The sequence below is a fragment of the Mirounga leonina genome, unplaced genomic scaffold (genome assembly GCF_011800145.1).
Source record: "Mirounga leonina isolate KUSES-001 unplaced genomic scaffold, KU_Mleo_1.0 Mir_199, whole genome shotgun sequence".
Classification (NCBI taxonomy): domain Eukaryota; kingdom Metazoa; phylum Chordata; class Mammalia; order Carnivora; family Phocidae; genus Mirounga; species Mirounga leonina.
In genome coordinates, this window is record NW_023270498.1 from 4,281,216 (window position 1) to 4,303,995 (window position 22,780).

Consider the following 22,780-nt stretch of genomic DNA (forward strand, 5'->3'; position numbering starts at 1 on the left):
TGGAGAAACTAAAAGCTTTGCTATTTCCTTCCTTCATCCAGTGGCCCCCCTGTCTTCCTTCTGAGCTCCCTGCAAGTGCAGGTCTCCATGTCCTGACCTTGAGCAGAGGTACAGCAGTGCTGTGGGACTGATGGGGACATGGCTCCCCCAAGCACAGTCCCCCAAGCACAGCCCGGTTGACCAGCAGGCCAAAGACTGGAGGCTGCCCTGGGGGGCTGACCAGGGCGTGCCGGAGCGGATACCCGGGATGAGCTTGCACAGCTTTTACTACAGACTTACTCGTCTCTGGGTTGTCACTGGTTGCTCTTCAGTTACCCAGGGCTTGGATGTGGGATGACAGCATACACATCTACAGGCCCCGCTTGCCTCTGTTCACTCGTGTGACCTACCCCCAGAGCTGGGAGGTGATCACCATGGTTTCGTCTGTGGTTTGTTTTAGGACTTCACGCTCGGAGGTCACGTGTCACGGCGTGGTGTTTGGAGCAAGGCTCTGTGGCCTTCTTGAAGCTAAACTCGCATGGCCTTTGGGGCCTTTCTCTTGAATCTTTTGGCCAGGATTAGAGTCGCCCTGGCAGAAATGGAAAGAAAAAAAAAAATCTAGATTTTTGTTTCTACTTTTTTTTTTTCTTTCCCTGGAATCCAGGAAAATGATTAAGTACATGAAAACATTAATTTTATTTATTTTTTTAATTCATTCGACCAAAGGAAAAATCCCTTTACCACGTCGTGAACTTGAGGACAGATTCGTCGGAAGAGTAACGTATTGTTCATTGGTTATTCTGGGGCCTAATCTCACCTTTATATTCAAGTTTAGGCAGAATCCCAAGATGGCGCAGGGGGTGGACCTGTGGCTGAAATGTTTCTCGGCTGCTGGGCAGTGGTGGTGGGGAGGGGGGCAGGTGCAGAGAGTTTTTCCCGATGGAAAGAGAAAGCAAGCTTTGGTCTAATTGGAGATTGGGCAGCCGGCACTGAGGACGGATGCTAAGCCTGCTTATCTAATCAGCAGTTAGAGGAAGTCGTTTTTATCTGTGAAATGCATCTCTTCTGAACCGATAAACCCCATTTTAGCTAGGGAGAAATACTATCTCCCAGCATCTGAGCATTAGCTGCAGCGAGCTCAAGCACGCTCGGATGGGATGCGCCCTTGTGAAAGCAGGCGCAAAGGGGAAGACTGTTTGCCGGACTTCAGCTGGCTGTCTCTTTTGGGTTTGGGGTTTTTTTGTTTTCCTCGGAGGAACAGCTAAAAGCCAAGTATCCCTCGGATCCTTGTTCACCTTGCTGTGTCAGCTCCTTGCTCCTCTTCGTAGCTGAGGCGATGTGCAAGAGTGGAGAGATCTGTGAAATTCTGCATTACTCATCTTGCGGTTCGCCCTATCTTGGAACGCCCCTTGGAGAGGGAAGCTGTTGTCACCGGGACGTTTGCAAACCAACACGATTCCAGCTGGAAAGACTCTCATTTTCTTGCACCTCCCCAAACATGAGACATAGCCTTAAAGCAACGATTTTCCCTGAGACTGGCAGGTTTTGGAAAGAGGCGTTGTTAGGTAGCGCGTGTGTTGCTTCCTATTTAAGGGTAATTTTTGTCCTGTTTCGTTGCAATCATCTCCACTTTGGTTGGCCAGCCAGAGCACGTGGGAGTCTGGGCCCCGCAGAGCGGCGTGGCGCGTGGGTTCCCTGAGGGAGAGGCGAGCGACCGGGCGCTGCCGCAGTTCCACCTGGTGCCAGGTTTTGGTGCGGACGGGGGGACCTGACAGCACGGCCTTCGGAACACCCCTTGGAGAAAACCGAAACCTCCGTGTGTGTGCGTGCACGCGTGCGTATGCGTGTGGTGTGTGTGTGTTCTGGGTGGTATCGGACAAAGGTCACAACTGTCTCCCTGGAGGAGCATCTCCGGGCCGGGGATTCTGTCCCTGGTTCCGCTCACTTCAAGCTTGCTGGCGGCCCTGGCAGGTGGCTTCCCATCAGTTCTGTCCCCATGTCCTGGCAGGGGTCCCCTGCCCACTGCTGTCCTGTGGAAGCACTGGGCGGGGGTTCCCGTGGAAGACGGTCCTCCACGAGGGCTGACATGTCCCCAGGAGGACGTGTGCCCATGACACCTGCTGGCAGGTGACTTCAGGGACAAGCCTTGTTGTGGTGACCGCATGAAAAGCCAGCATCCCTCAGAAATGAGAGAGCAACAGAGAGAGCAGGACACGGTCAGTGTAGCAAGACCCTCCGAGTCTCAGGAGAGAGCGGGGGACGAGGGAAAGGCCAGCCGGACTGAACAATGTCATTATGTGCCCCCAGCCCCACCCCGTGAAGGCACACCCATCTGGAGGGACTGGTGCACGGCTCTGTTCCGCTCTGTCCCACGAGGGCCAACGTGTCCTTGCCTGCTTGTGCCTGGACATTAATGACCACGACGCCCTGGGAGTTCTCAAGGTCAGATCCAGAGCAGGGCCACCACGGAAGGCTTCCCCTGCTGAGCTCACTTGGGGATTTGTGCAGATACTGTTTCTGTTGGCTTAGTGTTTGCTCCAACCTCAGCTGCTCCGACTCTTAGGAATGTCCGTTCGAGCATGTTCATACGGATAGAGCCCTTCTTCGTGCCAGGCTGATGCCTTAGTGCCAGATACACCGGGAGCGGTGACCCGACGCCCTGCAGTCATGCTCAGCAGAGCTCCCTGACAGGGGTGTAGCAAAGGAAGGGGTGCTCCTCGCTGGGCCGGGCAGAGGGGAGAGGAGAGCTGGGGAGGACTCCCGGGGTTGGCGTTTGAGCAGGTGGCCAAGGGGAGCCAGGTTGGACTTTAGGAACAGTGGTGGCTGGGTGAAGGGAAGAGAGAGGTACAAAGCGACCTGTTCTGGGGCATGAGGTGTGGTACTCAGATGGGAGGCCTCTCGGTGGGCCCATGGGGAGTGACCCTGCCCGACCTGTGTGCTGGGAAGATCACTGGTGATAGTCATGAGGGTGGCGTGACTTGTGCCCGAGCGCAGGGGCTGTGGCGGGAGGAGCCAGGGCACTGGGCATGTCTCTCCTCCGTGGCCTCCATATTTGTCTACTTACTCGATGCGGGAACACGTGTGAGGTGACTGAGCCTCTGCCTTGGTGACGGTAGTGATTCTCCAGAACGGAATGGGCACACAGGGGCAGTTGGGGTGGGCTTGACATCTGTTGGCAATCGGTAGCTGAGGAGCCTTCCAGAAGGCAGGATGGGTGAGAGGTGGAGAGAGAGCTAGTTCTAGCTCTAGGATCCGTGGGAGGGACGGTGGAACACCAAGGACCTTGGGAAATAAACGTGTGTAATTGTCTAGGAGAGAAGGCAAGGAAGGAAGCAAAGAATAAGCTGTTTGACTCGGGTGAAAATTCTAGAAAGAAATATGGCGGAGAGGCCACCATGAGTAGCAATGATAATGAGGATGAGAAGGGTGAGCAGTGCTGGGGAAGGGGGTCTTTGGGAGGTGGTGGGTCCCCAGAAGCAGCTCAGCAGGGGTGGAGGCCCATGTGAAAATGTCGGGGAGCACCAGGGAGCGGGCGGAGGGTAGGAAGGCAGCCCCGCCTACGGGTTGACTTGTGAGAGGAGAATATGAAAGTGTGTTTGAAGGCCAACAGGAAGGAGCAGGTGAAGAGGATGGATGACATAACTGCCTGAGTGGAGGCCCAGGGGAGGCAGACAAGGCCATCCGGGAGCTGGGCTCGGGCTCCTCCTTGGCCATGTGCAGGTCTGCGGCGTGTCCCCTAGATGTCCTCACGGCCTTCTCCCTCACTGCCCTCAGGGGGCCACCCTTGAGCCCACCCTCGATGGCATCGCCGGTCCTTACCCTGCTGTTGTTCACAGCAGGGCCTGCCACAATGCAGGGGGAAAGCAGTCCTCTGGGATTTGCTCAGTCTGCAGCCCCAGCGCCTGGGCCTTCTGTGCACTGAGTAGGAGTGCAGGGCATGTACTGAATGAGAGCACGGAATGGGGGCGGCGTTGCTCTCTCAGGTAGGACCCCAGAGAGAGGAAGTGAAGGGGAAGGAATCGAAGGCTGGGTCTGAATTTAAGGTTCATCGTGTGGATTATTTTAGGTCACTGTTTCTCAGTGGGCACAGTTGGTATTTGGGGCACAGAAGCCTTCCTTGGCTGACACTGTCCCTCCCATTGGAGGATATTAGCCATGCGTGTCACGCCTCACCCCAAATGTCCCACACGTTTCCCAGGTGAGCCCCTGGATTGACATCCTGCCATCGAGCCCAAGCACCTCATCCCCACACGGTCAGCTTTGGGCCGATTCATAGTCAGTGGTGTTCTGGAACATGACAGTGGATTTCTTTTTAAAAAAAGAATACCTGGGGCGCCTGGGTGGCTCAGTCGTTGAGCGTCTGCCTTTGGCTCAGGTCATGATCCCAGGGTCCTGGGATCGAGTCCCGCATCGGGCTCCCTGCTCAGCGGGAAGCCTGCTTCTGCCTCTCCTTCTGCCGCTCCCCTTGCTTGTGTTCCCTCTCTCGCTGTCTCTCTCTCTCTGTCAGAAAATAAAATCTTAAAAGAAAAAAAAAAAAAAAGGAATACCTGCCGAAAAACTGGGCCACAGAAGGTTGACAAACTCTGATCCTGGCGCTTCCCACCGTGTTCGCGTCTCCAAAACTGCACGTTCCCTTTGAAAAGTTGTTTATTTGTACAAGCAGACATGAGTGTTTGTATTTTTTCTGACAACTTAAATTCATTTTATTCTGACAACTTAGATACCAGGCTCACATCGTACCCTATCGATTTACTAAAGGAAATCAAGATCGGTTCTTCTCTACCAGAGTAAATAGCTCAACAGCATTTTCTGCGCTAGGTTGTCGGTCCCGATTGCACGTCCTGCTCTGTTCCGTCTGTGCTGAAAGCATAGTTAGCTCTGGGTCTAAAACAGCCAACCGACATTTCGTTAACTTTCCTTCTACACGGGGTTTCAGAAAAGAAATGGAAAAAAAAAAAAAAAAAAGAGTTTTGAGTTGTGGTTGCCAGTTGCCACCTGTCCTATCTGGTTAGGACATTTTCTGATTTGGGAAGTGTAAATATAACCCAGAAAAAAAACAAAAAAAAAAAACACACAAGCTTCCCCTCCTTTTATGCAAAAGCAGCAAGCTTCATGCGCAGAGCAGAGCCCAAATCATTGCCCTGCAAAGTTTCCACAGACCCCATTCAATGAGATGAAAAGGCTCTTTCGCAGTGGGGCTGGCGGCCCCAGGAAGCCGCCTTGCTGCTCCACGGTGGTTGGGGCCGGGCTACTGTACCCGCCAGATAAGCCGGGCGCTCTTCAAAGTCTTAGCAGGAACTACCCTGTTCGCACATTACCGCAGATCTGCTCAAACCCTTTGCCTGTTGGGATTTGGGGGTGCGGGGGGGTGGCCAGAAACCTGTAGGGAGCTCAGAAAGTACCTTCCCGTCCACGGCTGGAGCCAGCAGGAATATGCAACGGGTACAGACTCAGAGAAGCTTCCAGGCTCGCTCGGGACCAGCTGGTGGGAGCTTGAAAGCTCCCCAGGGCTGGAAGGATTGACACCACAGAAATTGGCAAATGCTACAATTTAGAGCTTTTTTTTTTTTTTTTTTTAGAGCTGGTTTACCGGCACACCCTGGGCTGCCGTACTCTTTTCACGGTGTTCACAGGGGCAGGGGACACTTTGGTGGGTGGCTGTGTGGGCGGGAGTGGGTATTTGTAGAGCAGGTTAGGGAGGAGGGGGCCGTAAGGGAAAACGCGGTGCGTCCAACCAGAGGGTTGATTCTAGGTGACTGCTGTTGAGGTCACAAGCTGGAAACGTCACAGCAGCTGGACTTGCTGTCTTAATAAATAGAATGCTTCTCTGGTTTTCTTGGTGGGGAGGGCAGGCACAGGGCTTTGTGGCGGGGGGAACATGACTAGAAAAGCATTCTGGGTCTTACCGATGAGATGTTATTTTTATGGCTCTGGCTGGTTATTTGGGCTTGAAGAGCCTGGACTTGCAAAGCGACACTTGTGTGCATTCCGTGCATGAATCAGTAACGATGATTTCTCCGGGAAAGCATTAGCCTCCCCATATCCTTCGGAATGTGGGATTGGACTTGGTCTTCCGGAAAAGTTTCTGTGACTGAGTTTGTCGGATGAAATACAGCGTGCGTTGTGTGTACAGATCTAGGGGATGGCCCCGCCACTTGTCCCTGTGCGTGCAGTGGCCTCAGTGGGCCTGTTTCTCGGCAAGGGCCTGGCGTCCGGGCAGGCAGCTGGGGACGACACCATGAGAAGCCATCCCGATGGGCCGCGGGCCACGGGGGCCCTTTCCACGGGCCTGCCTCGAAGCTCCCGACGCTGGCTGCAACCCCATTAAGCAACGCGCCGTCGTGCGCCCTACTTTGGGGAGCGAGTGAGCTGCAGGGGCCTTCGAGCCACACGTCTTGGGTGTGTCTCTACAAGGCTGCCTGCCGGGAGAGTACTCCCCATGGGGGATGTGGCTGCAGGCTGCCGATTTCCACTGAAATCGCCCGGGGAAGGATGCCGGTGAAGCCTGGAACATCCGGTGTCTTTCCCGACCGGGTGGGGGTGACCAACGGGCGGCCTCCAGCCGGCTGCTCATGGCCGTTCCAGAGCGCGTGGCGGAGGTGACCGCTCCGTCTTGCAGAACGCGGGGCTGTCACAGCAGAGGCGAAACCGGGCTGCGATTGGACAAGACCTCTGATGGCAGCCCTGTGGGCAGCTACGTGATGCTTTCTGTTGTCCTTCTTGGGACCCGGCGGAATCACGATGTCCACGCCACTCCGTGGAAGGCGGAGGTAGCCAGAAGTAGAACACGTCTCTCCGAGGGCCTCCGCTCCTGCCATCAGGACAAGAGGGACCATTAACTATTACCTGGGGTGGCCCCCACCTCACTCATCCTGTTGCGTTGCATACGGCTGCATCTGTCGTAGGTGAAATTCGGGTTCGATAGAGAAGGCTGTGGTTTTGAGTGAAGTGGTTTTATTCCTGAGAAGATAACAGAGTTAATTTGTCATTATAAACACTGCATTTACTCCAAGTTTCAAAGCAGTACTATTATTACTGATAGACCGAACTTTATTGTTGACTTTGGAGCTGCGAGTGTTAAAAATTCTGTTGATGGTTTGTGTGTGTCCATTTGTGAGGTTTTTTTACAATGGTTTTTAAGTAGGCTCCCCGCCCAGCGTGGCTTGAACTCACGACCCTGAGATCAAGAGTCACGTGTTCTACTGACTGAGCCAGGCAGGGGCCCCTCAGCAGCTGTTTTTTATTACCGATGGAGCGTGTCCTAAAAACTCATCCTTAAGGTCAGGCGGCCCTGTGCACGCACAACACACACTCAGGCACACTCTCTAGATGTTACGTGTGGGTCTTTCCAGAAGGGTCCTGGGCAGGCAAGCGGCGGGGGCTCTATGCCTCATGACGCACAGGGCAGCCTTCAGTCCTTGTCTGGGGACAGAGATTTCATAGATGAGTAATAACCAGCATCCCTACAACATATTTGTGAAATGCAGGAAATCAGGGACGCCTGGGTGGCTCAGTCAGTTAAGCGTCTGCCTTGGGCTCAGGTCATGATCCCAGGGTCCTGGGATCGAGCCCCACATCGGGCTCCTTGCTCACCAGGGAGTCTGCCTCTCCCTCTTCCTCTGTTCCTCCCCCTGCTCGTGTTCTCTCTCTCTCTCTGACAAATAAATAAAATCTTAAAAAAAAAAAGAAAGAAAAGAAAAAAGAAATGCAGGAATCAGATGTCCTAGGTCAGCGCTGTCCAATGAAACTAGCATGAGACCCGCATCTGTGATTCTCAGTTTTCCAGTAGACACATTCAAAAAGAGAATTGGCCCAGGCGAGATTAATTTTAATAGGCTTTATTTAACAGGACATACCCTAAATATTATTATTTGAACATGCACTTGATATAAGCAATCGTCAATGAGTACTGTGCTCCTTTCCACTTGTAGTCCTTGAAAACCCATATAGGTCATGCATACAGTCCATCTCAATTCAGAGTGCCTGTGTTTGAAGTTCTCAGAAGCCTCCTTGGCCGGGGGCCACTTGCTGGATGGGGCAGATGCAGAGTTCTGGAGAGGAACCATCTCCCTTGTTACAGAAAACCTTTTCAGATCCACCTCAGCTGAAATTTAGCCAAAAGCTAGTCACTTATCACCTCTCCAAGGTAGTGTTTAAATCCGTTTCCTCTTCAAAACATTTTCTCAGTTGTCCTCACCAATGAAGGTGGAAATTTGCTTCTTTCCGTTCCTCCATTTTTGGCCAGATTTGATCTAGAGAAAAACCCAGGTCCAGCCCAATTTTTAACATCAGTTGGATTTGTTTTACGCAGCTCTGTTTTAACCAGACATCTTGTAGGCGTTGGATTAAGCGCAAAATAACGAGAAGGCAATTTATTAACAGTAAAAGCTATTATTAATAAGGCACGATGTAAACATGTAAAAACAAAGCAGTTTTCCAAAGCAGAGTGACTGAGTGCAGCGCAGAAATACAGTACTTTTAGTTTTGGTTTTCATCCATTCATTCTCTTCTCGTGCACTCTTTATGGTAATTTGGGGGGGGGGGTTGGTAAATCCTCTTGAGTTTTTTGAGACCCAGGCGGGCGGTTCTTCATAGACGTGAAGCACATTCCGCGACCACACCACTGAGGACAGGCGCTGAGAGAAGCCGGCCTCAAAGACGAATGCCATCACATCTGTGAAATGGTTTGCAAAAAAATGTGTTGAACGAGGCTTCTCGATAACTTCGTACAACAGTCTGCCGCAACCTGATGAAGCAATGCAGCAGAGGTGGTCAAGGAGAGAGGCTTTTTTTTTTTCTTTTCTTTTTACTAAGGGGAAAGGGAAGCAGCAGTCTGCCTGCTTGGGGCGGCCTGAGAAGACAAGCCTGGTGTCCCACCTCGGCGCCCGTGTCCCGGGAGCCCGGGCATGGGGCGCTCTGGCGCTCGACCCCACCCAGCTGCATGCAGCCCAGACCCCAGCCTTCCTGTGTGAGGGTGCCTTGTGCTAATGTCTGCCCTTCCTGCACTTCAGGAGACAGCGTGTACTCGTGTGGCTTCTGTGTTTCCTGAGCACACCCTGATCTACAGACTCACAGATTCAGCCCTGTGGCTCTGATTGCGTTATTCCTGTCTTTGGAGGCTTTTTCTTTCTCTTCTGCTGTCCTCTCCTTTCTTTTTTTTAACTCTTTTTTTTTTTTAATATTTTATTTGTTTATTTGAGAGAGAGAATGAGATAGAGAGAGCATGAGAGGGAGGAGGGTCAGAGGGAGAAGCAGACTCCCTGCCGAGCAGGGAGCCCGATGCAGGACTCGATCCCGGGACTCCAGGATTATGACCTGAGCCGAAGGCAGTCGCTTAACCAACTGAGCCACCCAGGCGCCCAAGATTTTTAAGATTTTATTTATTTATTTGAGAGAGAGAATGAGATAGAGAGAGCATGAGAGGGAGGAGGGTCAGAGGGAGAAGCAGACTCCCCACCGAGCAGGGAGCCCGATGCGGGACTCGATCCCGGGACTCCAGGATCACGACCTGAGCCGAAGGCAGTCGCTCAACCAACTGAGCCACCCAGGCGCCCATCCTCTCCTTTCTCTTAATCCTGCTCTTGATACAGTTTCATCAGAATTCTAGTACTTGGGCCCAGGGACCAGTGACGGAACCCTTTTGCCCAGGAATAAACCATTGCAAGAGGCTGGAAGCAAGGCTGCCCCCGCACCCCTGGGTCCCGCACGCTTGTGCGATAGGTCACCTAGAGTCCGAGCCCCACGAGGCTCAAGGTCAGCGGCTCTTGCTTTTCGCTGCTCATTACATGAATTAGACAGGGACTGCCTGACATCGGTTATTGACAACCAGACCTGCTGCTTTGTCCAAGAGGGTTGAACCAGAAAAAGACCACTGTGCTGGGCAGGTTGCAGTCTGTAGGCGTGAACGGCACACCTCCCTTAGCTGAGTGGACGTGCGGCATGATGCTGGGCTTCAGGCCAGAGACGGGGCTTGTGCCCCAGCATCCCCCCGGCTCCACACCCAGGCCCTCCAACAGCTCCTGCAGACAGAGCCCCAAGCCCACACTGTTGGATATTTGAGGCTGGGTTTCCTTTTTCTTTCAGAAATCGCCAAAAGTCTCTTTGGAATCTAGATTTTTGAATACATTGTTGAATTAACCTGGGCAATCCTATGGTTTTGTTCCACACGAGGTTTAACTGTAAAGTCCTGAAAACTGTTTTGGGGGGCTGCCGTAAATGTTCACCCTAAAAGAATTCCTCTAGGGGATCCTGGGTGGCTCGGTCATTAAGCGTCTGCCTTCGGCTCAGGTCATGATCCCAGGGTCCTGGGATCGAGCCCCGCATCGGGCTCCCTGCTCGGCGGGAAGCCTGCTTCTCCCTCTCCCGCTCCCCCTGCTTGTGTTCCCTCTCTCGCTATGTCTCTCGCTGTCAGACAAATTAATAAAATCTTTAAAAAAAAAAAAAAAAGCAGAATTCCTCTAGAAGATGAGTCGCACTGGTTGTAGAAGGTTTTGAAGCAGAAGGTCTGGGTTAAGTCTGGGCTGTCGGCCACACTACATTTGTGATGTGGGGCAGACCACTGCCTTCGTGTGCAGAATACACTGGATGAATCCCACGTTTCTCCTAAATGTAGAGTGTATAAAGTGCTACTTTAAAAGTCTGTTAACCTGCCTGACAGGGTTAGAAAGGATGAAATTTGCCCCGTGTTTACGGTATGCGTCTCTCAGGGATGGATGGACGGACAGGCCACGCCCTTTGCCAACCCCTGTGTTCCCGTCTCTGTCCCTTCCTTGATGAAGTCATGGGCCCACACTCAGAAGCTCCCTCTCTTTGCACACGGCCAACCCAAAGGGCCTGTTGTCCCCCTCACCTTTACATTGCTTGCCCTCTAGGAAACGTATTTTATAACTTACCAACTCTTTACCTAAGTTTCTGTGAACACACTTAAAATTCTTCCACTGTTTGGACGTGGGAAGTGCAGACAGTGTAGAGATGCCCGTGGTACCATGCCCAGCATTCAGGTGTAAGCTGCCTCCCCGCCAGGGCTGGGGTACCGGGTGTTCTTCACTGCGCCCTGCGTTCAGCTAGACGGCAAGACCCTCACAGGCCAGTCGCATTTCTCCTTCTGTCGCTTCTCCATCACAGAACACACCATGGGGGAAAGCGGAAACAGAGTGAACGTCCCTCCTTACAGAAACCAGTCAGTTCAGCATGTGGTGAAAAGCCTCTTTATGGTGTCTTTTCATGAGACCGGCTGTGGAAATCGAAAATCATCTCAGGAGGGAGTTGAAGTCAGAACCGACTTTTGAACCCATCAAGTGAACACAGTTAATGCAGAAGGGAAAGGAGCAGGGCATCACAGCTGAGGGAAAAATAAGATGTGTCATCTAAACATTTAAGTCACAGAGAGATGGGAAAAGATGGGGGAAATGAGTATTTTCAGTTTTGCTGTGTAATTAGGATTTACTTTGCAGTCTAGAGCCTGCGAAGGTCACCCCCTCTGGCCTTCTGCCGACCCTTGAGGGGACACATAATCCGAATTAGCAGCATCCCAGGATATTAGAAGTTATTACTGTGTCCTATATTGAATTATCCTCCTATCAACATGTTCGTAGGTATGTACTATGAATTTAATTCGTCCTATACAACCTTGACAATTGAAAAGAAATCTGAATGCTTATTGACATGTTGGTCAGCACCCTAGTGTCATCCAAGTGTGATCACTGAACGCATTCCGAGCTGCTAGGCTAGATGTCGTGGGGCATCAGGCTGTAGGAGCATTAGCTCCCTCAAGGAGTTAAATACACTGTCTATACCCGCAGGGAGCTCCAGGTGCCGGTTTGAAGCTAGAAGACAAGCACAGGGGTCAAGGGGCATCAGCATCCCAGAAGGCAGGGGAGCAAGCTGGAAGTGGGGCTGGGTAGCTTCGAGCATCAGTTCATGAGACAGATGCTTCCTAAGTACCCACTTTGTCCCAGGCACCCTGCCGGGCACAGGGATGCCCAAGACAGAGAAGACTCAGGGGCTCAAAGAGCTTACCTTCTGTTCCAAAAAGGACACAGTTGAGCAGAGAGAGAAAAGTAGTAAAAAAAAAAAAAAGTAAAAAAATATAGAAATAAAACATAGAATAAACTGTCTTTGTGTCTCACAGATAGTTCTGCCTGGTTTTGAACATCTGCTGGTTTAAATGAAAATATTCAGCATGATGCACTCAAGTTCCTGGCTGCTTTTAGCAAATGCACTCACTGCAGTATCAGCATTTTCCTGGTGGAAAGGTGGTTCAGAGCTTCTGTCTGCCTGTGAATGAAACAAGGAAAATGTCGGGGTGTCTGGGTGGCTCAGTCAGTTAAACATCCGACTCTAGAACTCAGCTCAGGTCTTGATCTCAGGGTCGTGAGTTCAAGCCCCACGTTGGGCTCCAGGCTGGGTGTGGAGCCCTCTTAAGACAGCAACAACAAAAATAACAATAACAACAAGGGAAATGTAGGAAAGCCTCTAATGCTAAGCCTCCCTCTGCCCACAACACCCACTGAACCAGCCGCACACAGTTTGATCACCGCCATCCTGTTGCGGTTGTGCAGTGAGTCTCCCTCCCATAAGACACTCCCGATGGAAGACCCCTGAGCTGCTATGAGCCCGGTGCATGTGTCCTTCAGCATAGCTGATGGATAAGGGCCCATGTGTCTGGGCGTCTCCTGGGGGCAGCCGGGTCTAGGCTTTGGGGGACACTGATTATGAGCAAAGTCTTGAATCAGATCCGCTTGTATTGAGAGCCGTGCGGGCAGCCAGCTGCCCTGTACTTTCCCTAAACTGTGAGAACCCTTCCAGGCCATGAAGACAGCCATGCTAAGCCCTCTGAACATCCGGGGCTGATGAAATCAACACGAGTCTCCATTTGCGTTGCTTCCCCTCACTGGCCCCACCCTCCCCTGGCCACTGGCAGTGCACCCAAGTCCCTCCCCAGACACTGCGTCCGGGGGACCCTGCCGGCCCTGGGCCGGAGCGCGGATGAAAGAGAAAACCCAGTCAGTGCACCTGGTGAGCTCCCCTTTGTCCAGGTCCACCTTCGCCCTCGGGACGAGATGGAAGATAGCGAGCCAGTGCTGATTCTGTAGTGCTGGGGGACTCGCCGCTGTTCGTCTATAGAAACGTGGGTATTAAACCCATTTCCCGTGTTTGTGAGCTGTAATATTCTGATTCTGGAGGGCAGAGCCTTGCCCAGGGCACCAGCTCCCCCCCAGTGCAGCTCGGGCACATGCAGGCGGTTGTGGTCGGTTCGGGCAGCCTCAGCCCACATTAGCTGTCCGCTCAGAAGGCGGGCGTCAGTCTTCCCAGAAACACGCATCTCTCCCTCCCCTGTCCCAGTGCGTCTGATACGTGGACTTCAGACACGGACCTGGCGTGCTTCTCTGCGGTGTTTGGTGGCATGTGGCTCACGTCAGCCTGGTGAGATCTCTCTGGAACGGCTGTGTGTCCCAGACATAGGGACGGGGTGAATAAGAGAACTCCTTCCCTTTACGATGCTCATTTCCACAGCAACTCTGTGAGAAGCCCAGCGGAAAACGTCGCCTTTTTTCTTTTCTTTCTAACATTTAGGTAATCTGTTCTTTAAAAAGATGAAATTGGCACAGATGGGCTGCTGATCTCAGACTCGTCTGGGACCCCTGGCCTCGCAGTCCCCGAAACACTCGTAAAAGGAAGCCGTTTGTGATAGGTTATCAGTGATTCAGGTCAAAGGTCAAAGCTTTTTAAAACATTGACAACTAAGTTTTTGCAAGTTCCTGAAAAGGAGCAAAAGTCACACCTGGGCATCAAAGCAGAAAAATATGTCACCGTGCCCGACGGGACGCTCCTTTAATCCTTTGTTCCAGGCGAAGCCAGACTTGCACGTGGCTGTGTCCCTCAGATTGTTAATCGATTTTCGTTTTTACTCCTGGAAATGTTATCTTTACACAAATCAGCCTTTAAAGATTTTATTTATTTATTTATTTATTTATTTATTTATTTATTTATCAGAGAGAGAGAGAGAGTACAAGCAAGGGGAGGGGGAGGAGAGGGAGAAGCAGGCTTCCCGCCGAGCAGGGAGCCCGATGCGGGGCTCGATCCCAGGACTCTGGGATCGTGACATGAGCCGAAGGCAGACGCTTAACCGACTGAGTCCCCCAGGTGCCCCTAAACAAATCAGTCTTTAAACAAAACAAATCTTCAATCCAGAGTTTCCATAGCTCAGTGTAAATGTCCTGTGCTGTGTCACAATTTCGTGAATCAGGTTGCAGGTGGCCGGTTATAGATACGGAAAGATTTCTTCGAAAGTTTAAGTGAAAGGGAAATTAGTAGAAAGTGGGCTTTACAACGACAGTGATGTGGATGGTAATCCAGTGTTGTGTCTGACGACGTCATCCTGCTGTTGTGAATGCATTTTCTTTCCCACTTTGCCAACTCTTGGGGTCAGGAAGGCTCACATTCCAAGATCCACAGAGAGACCGGAGAGCCAAGAGCGAAGGAGGGGACACTTTACTGTGAGGGAAGTATGGAGTGTGTTCTTTATTTAGGAAGAACAAAGAAAATCCCAAGATTTTCCTATGATATGCCAGGGGCATTTTCAAGAGAATTCCCATTTCAGAGAGCCATTATCTGTTGATTTCCCATCGCTGGGCCACAGCTTTTGAATTAGTAAACAGGGAAAGAAATTCATTATCTTGGTTGGTCAGGAAAATGAATTCTCCGGAGTTTTCAATGGCTGTTACTGGAAACAACACGGCTGACTTTTCAGAATCCATGAGAAAGAGCATGTGAGTCCCAGCCACAAAAGAAAAAGAATTGCTGAAAAGGGGTTTCATGAGATGCTCTACAAATTGGCTATCAGCAAAATCCTCACCTCAAAAAGAAAAATGAGAGTGGGTTACATACCCACATAACTGTTGAGAAACAGTTATTTTTGGCCCATTCTTTGAGGTAAAACACCTCTGTAGAGTGTTGCTTCCTCATGACTGTGGCACCGAGATCAGAACAAGAATGTGGTGGGTTTGAAACCATGGGCGTCACTCATACAAACTACAGAGGCTCGGCCCACTTGAAAACTGAGCCCGGGCACCATTTTGTTTCAGGAATGAGCAAATTGAATGAACCACTGTGCCAGATGTGGTGTGAGGCTGAACACAGACACGGAAAGAAGTATGCAAAAGCAAACAAAACAGACCTGGAGACAGTCCGTACAAAGCGATTCCAACAAGGGAGTGGCCCTTTTGTGCAGTGATGGTACCACCCATGGAACAAAATGCACCAGATGCATGCCCTACACACGCTAAGAGCCTCTGCTCTTATAACTGATTGGTGGGAGATGGAATACACTGGTTTTGGTGACATGGTTTAACGTAGTCCTCACATTGCTCTTTCTTTCTCTCTGCTTTACAGATGAGAAGGGTCCCCGTGCCCAGACCGCCTGGAATGGCAGTTGGTTCTGGGTGTCGTTGGGCCTCCATCTTGGGTTCATGGTTGGTTATAAACTTAATGAGGTAATGAACCGATCTCCGAATCACGCAACCCGTATAGACACAAGCTTTCTGATTCTAAATCTCATGTTCTTTCGACTCGCTCTTGCTACCTTTTTTTTTTTTTTATATTAAGCCTGTGTGTTTATGATCTTTGTTACCATCCCGAGAGTAAGTATTAGCTGGATGATGTAGTGAAAAATACTGGTATTCTAAATGGCGTTGGGAGACTGGTAGGAAAATTCGGTTGTGATATCCACGGGCCAGGCTACCTTCATCTGTGGCGGCACTTGTTGGGCAAGTAGTGAGGAACACAGAGGGCGAGTGACGCATGCCTGGGGCCTTCCTCGGGGAGCAGGATACATGAAATGCCGCAGTGGAGGTATCAAAACCCACAAACAGGCAAGGAGCAAAATCAGTTTTGATGGAACGTATGTAGGATTTCGGAAGACATGACATGTATTCTATCCCTTCAAGAATGGGTAGAATTTTTAGAGATGGGTAGGAAAAAGGAGCAGGCTGGGGGGGACACAACCAAGGGCCGAGGAAACACAGTGGGATCTTTGGTTTTCTGCATGGGCCTCAGGGGATTCTGGGAGGAGGGCTGACCGCAGAGAAGGCCTTTGGTAGATGTATTCCCTAGGCAGTCACGGTCGTGGGGCCGATGGGGAATAGGGGGGTCATTGGCATAGCTCTCCCCCCAAAACGAACACCATCTTGGACCATCACTTGCCTTTCATCAAGAAGTCTTATAGCACATGTCACTCCAGCTGAAACCATGTCACATTTAGGGCATTCATGCTTCTATTTTAAGTCATGTTATAGGATCAGTAAGAGATAAGTTGCGGGCAGATAGGGACCCTCCATGCAAAGGTTGAGTCAAGGCTTGGGAACCAAGACAATGTATCTTATTTATTTTACACATTCATATAGAAAGCTGCAGACTTAAAACACTGAGGTTAGGTACAAGAAGCCATGTAAGAAACAAATGAAGTGACCCCCAGGTCAGCTGAGGTGTCTGAGCAGAGGTATCCCAAGCAGTGGCAGTGTGTGGGGATGCCCCTGGGGGGATCTGCAGGCCTGGGTTTGAATCACCATCAGTGACCATGTGGCCACACACTGATGCTGTCAACTTAGAGGAGCATGGAGGGAAATCCTGGGGTGCGTGGGGGTCAGGCTTTCTTGATGCGGGGTGCAGCCATGAAGGCTGGTCTGTGTGTCTCAAGAAGGTGGCGAAACCCATCACCCCTGCTGGTGACGGCGCAGGTGCTATGTTTGGGAAGGAGTGGCTCCACCAGCAATCCATCCCATGGTCCTTCTCCCCAGTCCCGAGACAGAGTTTGCCCGCAGCGGATTTGGCAGCTGGGTAGATAACCCTCTGACAGCACTTGGAGGCAGGCAGATGGGAGGAGACATTGGTCTGTGCTAGCAGGTTACACCAACGGACTCTGACGAGGGCCTTACATCACACACAGATAACTGCCTCACTCCTAACCGTTAGAAATGTGTCACTGGAGTGTGAAAATATTTACGCTGTTCGATTTCCCATCATTTTCTGGTCTTTCATTCCCTCTTATTTGCATTGGTTACTCATACATGTAGATCTTTGGTGCGATGCGTACAACTGTTCTGTGCGTCGGTCTGTGAGAAGAAATCTGTGGGCACGCTGAGCTCGGTGGTGCCACTTTATCCCTGCGTGCTGGGTTGTGATGGTTAGCTCCAGGTTGGTGTCCGCGAACAGACAACAGACCGGGCTTCTGGTTGACCCACTTGCTGCTGAAGACCTGCTTTTGAAAGTGCTGGTTGTGCTTTCTAATACAAGGGGCTGGCGCTTTAACACAAAGACTCTTGTTGTTTAATTCATGTCATGTAGCACACCTCTGAATAGAAACAACCAGTTGCGAACTTTATTATAGGTTCTGATTTGAGACCATGAAAATATTCACATCACAATTGTTCATTAGGTACTTTCTCTCTCTTTTTATTGTAGAGGATACTCAAGCATCTAGCTTTTTGTAGTTTTATGATATGGGAAAGGGGGAGGATTTAACCCTTATATTCACTGGGTTTTTAAATTTTAAAAAGTCATTTATCTTGATGAGAAATCGTATGTCTTAATACCCTTGATAAACTAAGTTTTGCATGATTACACCTTAAGGTTGAAACACATTTCATTTCATCATTTCCCAGAAGGGGCAATGAATTCACCCATTTCCTGTTTTTAATCTTAGAATGTTCTGTATTTCCTCCATACCTACTTTCCCGGCAGCAAAACCCTGGAAGCGATCGACACCAAACTCTTTTACCCCTACCTAAGATTTATGCACCTGGCACGTGGTTGCGATTAAAATCTGCAGCTTCTCTGCTCAGAAATGGATACGGGAAGCAGAGTTCCCTGTCCCAGTCCCACGGGAAATCGTTCAGTGGATTGGTCAGTGAGCCCCTCATCTCCTCGGATCTGGACCTGATTCTGGGTCTGCCATGCATGCTCTCTGTTCACGTTCAGAGGAACCTCCACCCACTTTTCCTTCATCTAGTATTTGCAAGGAGGGAGCATTCCTTCACGACTAAAATTTCCAAACTACTCAAACCTACCCTGTTTTATTTTCGGTGTATTTTAACCCTTTTGGATGAGGGATCTTTCTAGAACCCCCTTGACCCCATGTGATTCTTTCAGGAATATCTTGAAATTACTTGAACCTCTTCTTCGGAACTGGGGTTTACTATTGTAAATGCAAATTCTAGCATTATGGAGAGGTCATTTGTGTGCGCACGTTTGGCCAGGTGTAAACCCCGTGAGCAGGCAGGATTGTACTGTCCGTTCATTCGCTCGCTCATGCATTCATTCCTTTCTTCAGCAGACATGTTTCATGCCTCCAGTGTAGTGGGGTCCTGACTTCCAGATTTTCCAAAGCGGTCCACATCGCAAAGAGGTAGTTCTCTTGCGGCCAGAAAGAACAGCCCCATTTGTTGGACGGTAGAGGTCCTGAACTTCACTTCACAAAAAGTCACGTTCATGTAGAGCTTATCTCTGTTTCCTAGATGACCCTGGCTTTGAACGCTCTTATCTGTTTGGATGTTTTGAGTGTCTTTCTCGACTTTCTAAATTGCAACTTCTAATCTGCTTGGTGTTAAGATAAGAAAGAATATTTAATCATATTCAACACTGCATAAGGTGAGGGTACAGACACTCCAGTGAGTGTCAGAGGGACTCACCCATGAGTAAACACGTGAATTTGGTTCAGAGGCTTCTTACTTCTCTTTTTGATGGTTGGCTCAGAGGCTAGTTTTACTTTCTCATTGTTGACCTGTTCTCACCAGTTGGTGCAGATAGATGTCCAACTTCTGAGTAAGTGTAATGTCAACGGGATGAGGTCAGCTAGTGATGCTTTTCATTTCCCCCAGTCTATATTTTTCAGTTTAGCAGCTCTGAATGAGCCAAAGGCATTACATTTTCAATTTCTTTGATCTTTATACAGATCCTTCCAATTTAAGTTTTTGTGATACTTCCTTCTGTCCCTTAAACCCGGAGCCTCAAGTTGAGATGGGAAAGTCTAATGACAATTCTGGATCTACTGTGCAAATATGTCTTGCTGTTACTTTATTAGACATTTTTAAAAAGATTTTATGTATTTGTTTATTTATTTATTTAGAGTTAGGGCATGAACAGGGGAGGGGCAGAGGGAGAGGGAGAGAGAGAATCTCCAGCAGACGCCCCACTGAGCGCGGAGCCTGACGCAGGGCTCCATCCCAGGACCCTGAGATCATGACCTGAGCCGAAGCCAAGAGTTGGATGCTCAATCGACTGAACCACCCAGGCACCCCTATTAGACATTTTATTTCACTTGGCCCTCAACCATGACAAACCTTGGAATAACTGATGACCTAAATATGAATATTTTGTCATTGCAGAGGGTAAAAATTCTCTGTGAATTCCACATGCTGTGTATTTTTCCCTCATATAGTTTTAGAATTATTTTGATACTTGGTGTTCTGAAAATAAGTATTGCCTTTAAATAAACAAGGATACAGTTTCCCAAATCTCTCTTCCTTGATTAGATCCAGAGCTCTGGTGCGTCACCATGCCTCCCCAGATTGGGCCTCATGCCCGCTTCCCGCCAGGCACATGTCTCATACTTTTTCCCTGTTCCTTGGTGTTGAACTTGAAGTTTCATTTCTGCAGTGTTTGTGCTAAGGCTTGTAAGGGACAAGAGGGAAAGAAGTTTGCCCCTTTCCTACACATGTCAGCCCAGCCATGGCATTAGGGGCTCTCCAAAGTCACCAAAAGGGAGTGACTGGCCATGCGAGCCAGTCCTTGGGTGGGGAGACTGAGGCTGGGGCTGGGAGAGTCGCTAATGCCAACGGCCCAGTAGATGCAGCTTTGGCTCCACGGTAGGTCTTCACCTGTGTTGTTTTTATTAAAGGGCATTTCTTGTTAGTGAATCTCGAAGTCTACTAGCAAGTTACTAAAACTTTCCTCTATTAAATAGTGTCAACAACCCTTTACACGTGCTTCTCCCAAATCTCTGTTACAAGGTAGGAGATCCGTTTGTGTGGGGAGCAGACTGTCCCAGAGCGGGATGCAGGAATCATATTGAAACTCAGTGACAGGGTCCAGAGGAGGCAGCATCCCCCGAGTATCTGCCGTGGGTGGCACTGGTTTATGGGTGCTGCCCGTCTTTATCCATAACTCGGGGTTTAAAAACCCCAGGTTTGCCTTCTGTGCGTGCGAGGTGCTCCTTGATCAATTCTCCGTCACTTGGAAGAACTGGGTGGTTCTCCCAGCCTGATGGGAGGCCAGACCGAGGGATAGGGGAGAAAGAAGAGGGGAAAACCAATGCAGATGTGCCCCCCAATGCTACGGGGGGCCAGGCTTCTATCCCACCCAAGCCACCAGGCAGAATGCAGGACGAGGCAGGCATAGTGCCCCCCACCGGCCAACAGCTGCCCCATGGAGAGTGAGGGTCCTGGTTTGGGGCTGCTCCTGAGCAGCACAGAATTTCCTGAAGCCTCAGATGCCCTGGGCAGAAAGACAGAACAGCTGGGCAGCCGACACGAGGTGTGTGGGGGTGCACCTGCCCGCCGTGGGCTGAAAGGGAGGCTGACAGGTTTCGGGTAGGGTGGTGCCACGGAGAGGTCTTGCTACCGTAACTTTTTTTTTAGATAGAGAAAAAACAAAACAAACAAACAAAACAGAAAAAAAACAAGAATAGAGATGAGAAACCAAATTGCCAATCGGAAGGGAAGAAAAGAACTCAGGCATTTTGGGATCACGGGCTGTGTGTCCCCTGCGAGCATGGGTGGTCTTCATTTTTGTAATATTGGGAAGGGTCTCACGAGTCAACAGTCAGTGCCCTTGGTTGCAGGCCTGTGGCCACGGGGCGATGTCACAGACTCTGTGGTACTTGTGCTTGGTGAGAGCTTGTTGAGCAGACCCAGGTTTACCTGTGAAGGAAGACATCAGGCGTCTTGGTTTTATGTGGCATGCCTGGGTGTCACACTGCAGGGTCCAGGACATCACGCTGGGGTAGGAACAATGTGTGATGCGTAGAAGGTCATCTAGAACACTCACCCAGGAAGCCTGGAGGTGGGCACATGGGGAAGTCCTAAGCTGCCCACACGTCCGAGCTCTGCCCACAGGCTGAAGGTTTACCTCAAGTCTTCTAGGGATGGAGGTTCTCCTGTCTTAAATTCATGGCAACTTTCACACGCTAGCTTGCAGAGCATGAATCGGAAGGACTGCTCCCGGGAAGGTCCCCCCCACACACAAAGTTTCAAGAGATATTCAGTAGTTTTCTATAAGAACAGTAATAGTGCCTGGGGTAACCCGCGTTTCTCTTGGAAAATCGGAGGAGGGAAAAGATGCATTCATTTTAAAGCCTGCACCTGGAAGAGCTTCCAGTGTGAACTCAGAAGTCCCGGGACCAGGGCAGGCAGGGAGGCCCCCTTGGCTGGGCCCTCCACCCTCCACCACACGCCTGTGAAAACAGCAGATAAGGATTTTTCTAGGCAACCTCCTCACCCCTCCAGTGGGAATGCCTTTGACTCAGAGCTCTGCTTATCTCCACACACAGAAAATGCCGCAAACGGGTTAATTCACAACTTCTTTCACATTTTTCCCTAGATTTCAGGTTTTTCCTCGTGGCCTGTTCTCGTTTCTTACAATGGTATTTTTTTGTCCCAAAGGGGATCTGCCTGAATGTACTTACGCTTTCTGTTCAATATGCCTTTTTTTTTTTTTTCGGTCTCAGCTCCAAAATTAAATTTTTGACTATGATGTAAGGACATTTACCCTGTTTTACTCTTTTTAAATATAAGCAGAAAACGACAGAACGGCGTCCTAGAATTACTAGGAATTTTTGCGTCTCGGACCATGTAGGACAGACACACAGAGGAAGCTTGCAGCAGGTGTCCTCAGGCAGCTGGACTGCAGAGCTGACTGGTCCCTCTCCTCTGGGGCTAAGAACCAGGAGAACCTTGTGTTTTAGAAGGCTGGTTTAGGTGCGGGAAAGGCTTGTGAGTGTGTGTGAGTGTTTGTGAGTGTGTATGTGTGTATGAGAGTGGGTGAGGGTGACTATGTGTCTCTATATATGAGATAGCATGTGTATGAGTGTGTGTGCGAGTGTGTGTGTCTATGCGTGTGTGTCTCAGAGTATGTGAGTGTGTCTGAGTGTGTATAAGTGTGTGTGTATTTGAGTGTGTGTGTGAGACTGTGTGTTGGTGTCTGTGTATATGTATGTGTATGTATGATGTGCATGTGTCTGTAGTGAGCGGCTGTGTGTGTGAGAGCTTATATCTGTGCATATGTGTGTAGGTAGATTTCTGTGAAAGTATGTGTGTATGCATGTGTGTGTGTGTCTCTGTGTGAGTGTGAGTATGTATGTATATGTGAACGTGCCTGGGTGTGAGTCTGTGGGGCTGTGTTTCTGTTGGTGCCTGTGTGCAAGTGTGTATGGGGGGCAGGTCTCTGTGTGTGAGTGTGTATATGCATGTGTGAGTGTGGGCATGTGACTGTGTTAGAGTCTGTCTCTGTGTAAAGGTATGTGTGTGTCTGTGTGTAAATCTGTGAATGTGTTTATGTGTGTGAGAGCATGTGTCTGTCTGGGAGTGTGAGTGTGTATATGAGTGTGTGTATGAGTCTCTGTGTATGTCTCTGTACAAGTATGTGTGAATATATGAGATATGTGAGCATGTATCGGTGCGTGTGGGAGTGTGGGTGAATGTGAGTCTGTGTCTGTGTGTGTCCGTGTGTGTGTGTGAGCATGTATCAGTGTGTGAGTGTGAGCATGTATCGGTGTGTGTGGGAGTGTGTGGGAGTGTGTCTGTGCCTG

At 50.1% G+C, this 22,780-nt stretch overlaps 1 protein-coding gene across 7 annotated transcripts in view; it reads left to right on the top strand.

Annotated features, from left to right (window-relative positions):
* Nucleotides 1–22,780, top strand: part of IKZF1 (IKAROS family zinc finger 1) — a 94,864-nt gene that overhangs the window by 26,190 nt on the left and 45,894 nt on the right. The window lies entirely within an intron of this gene.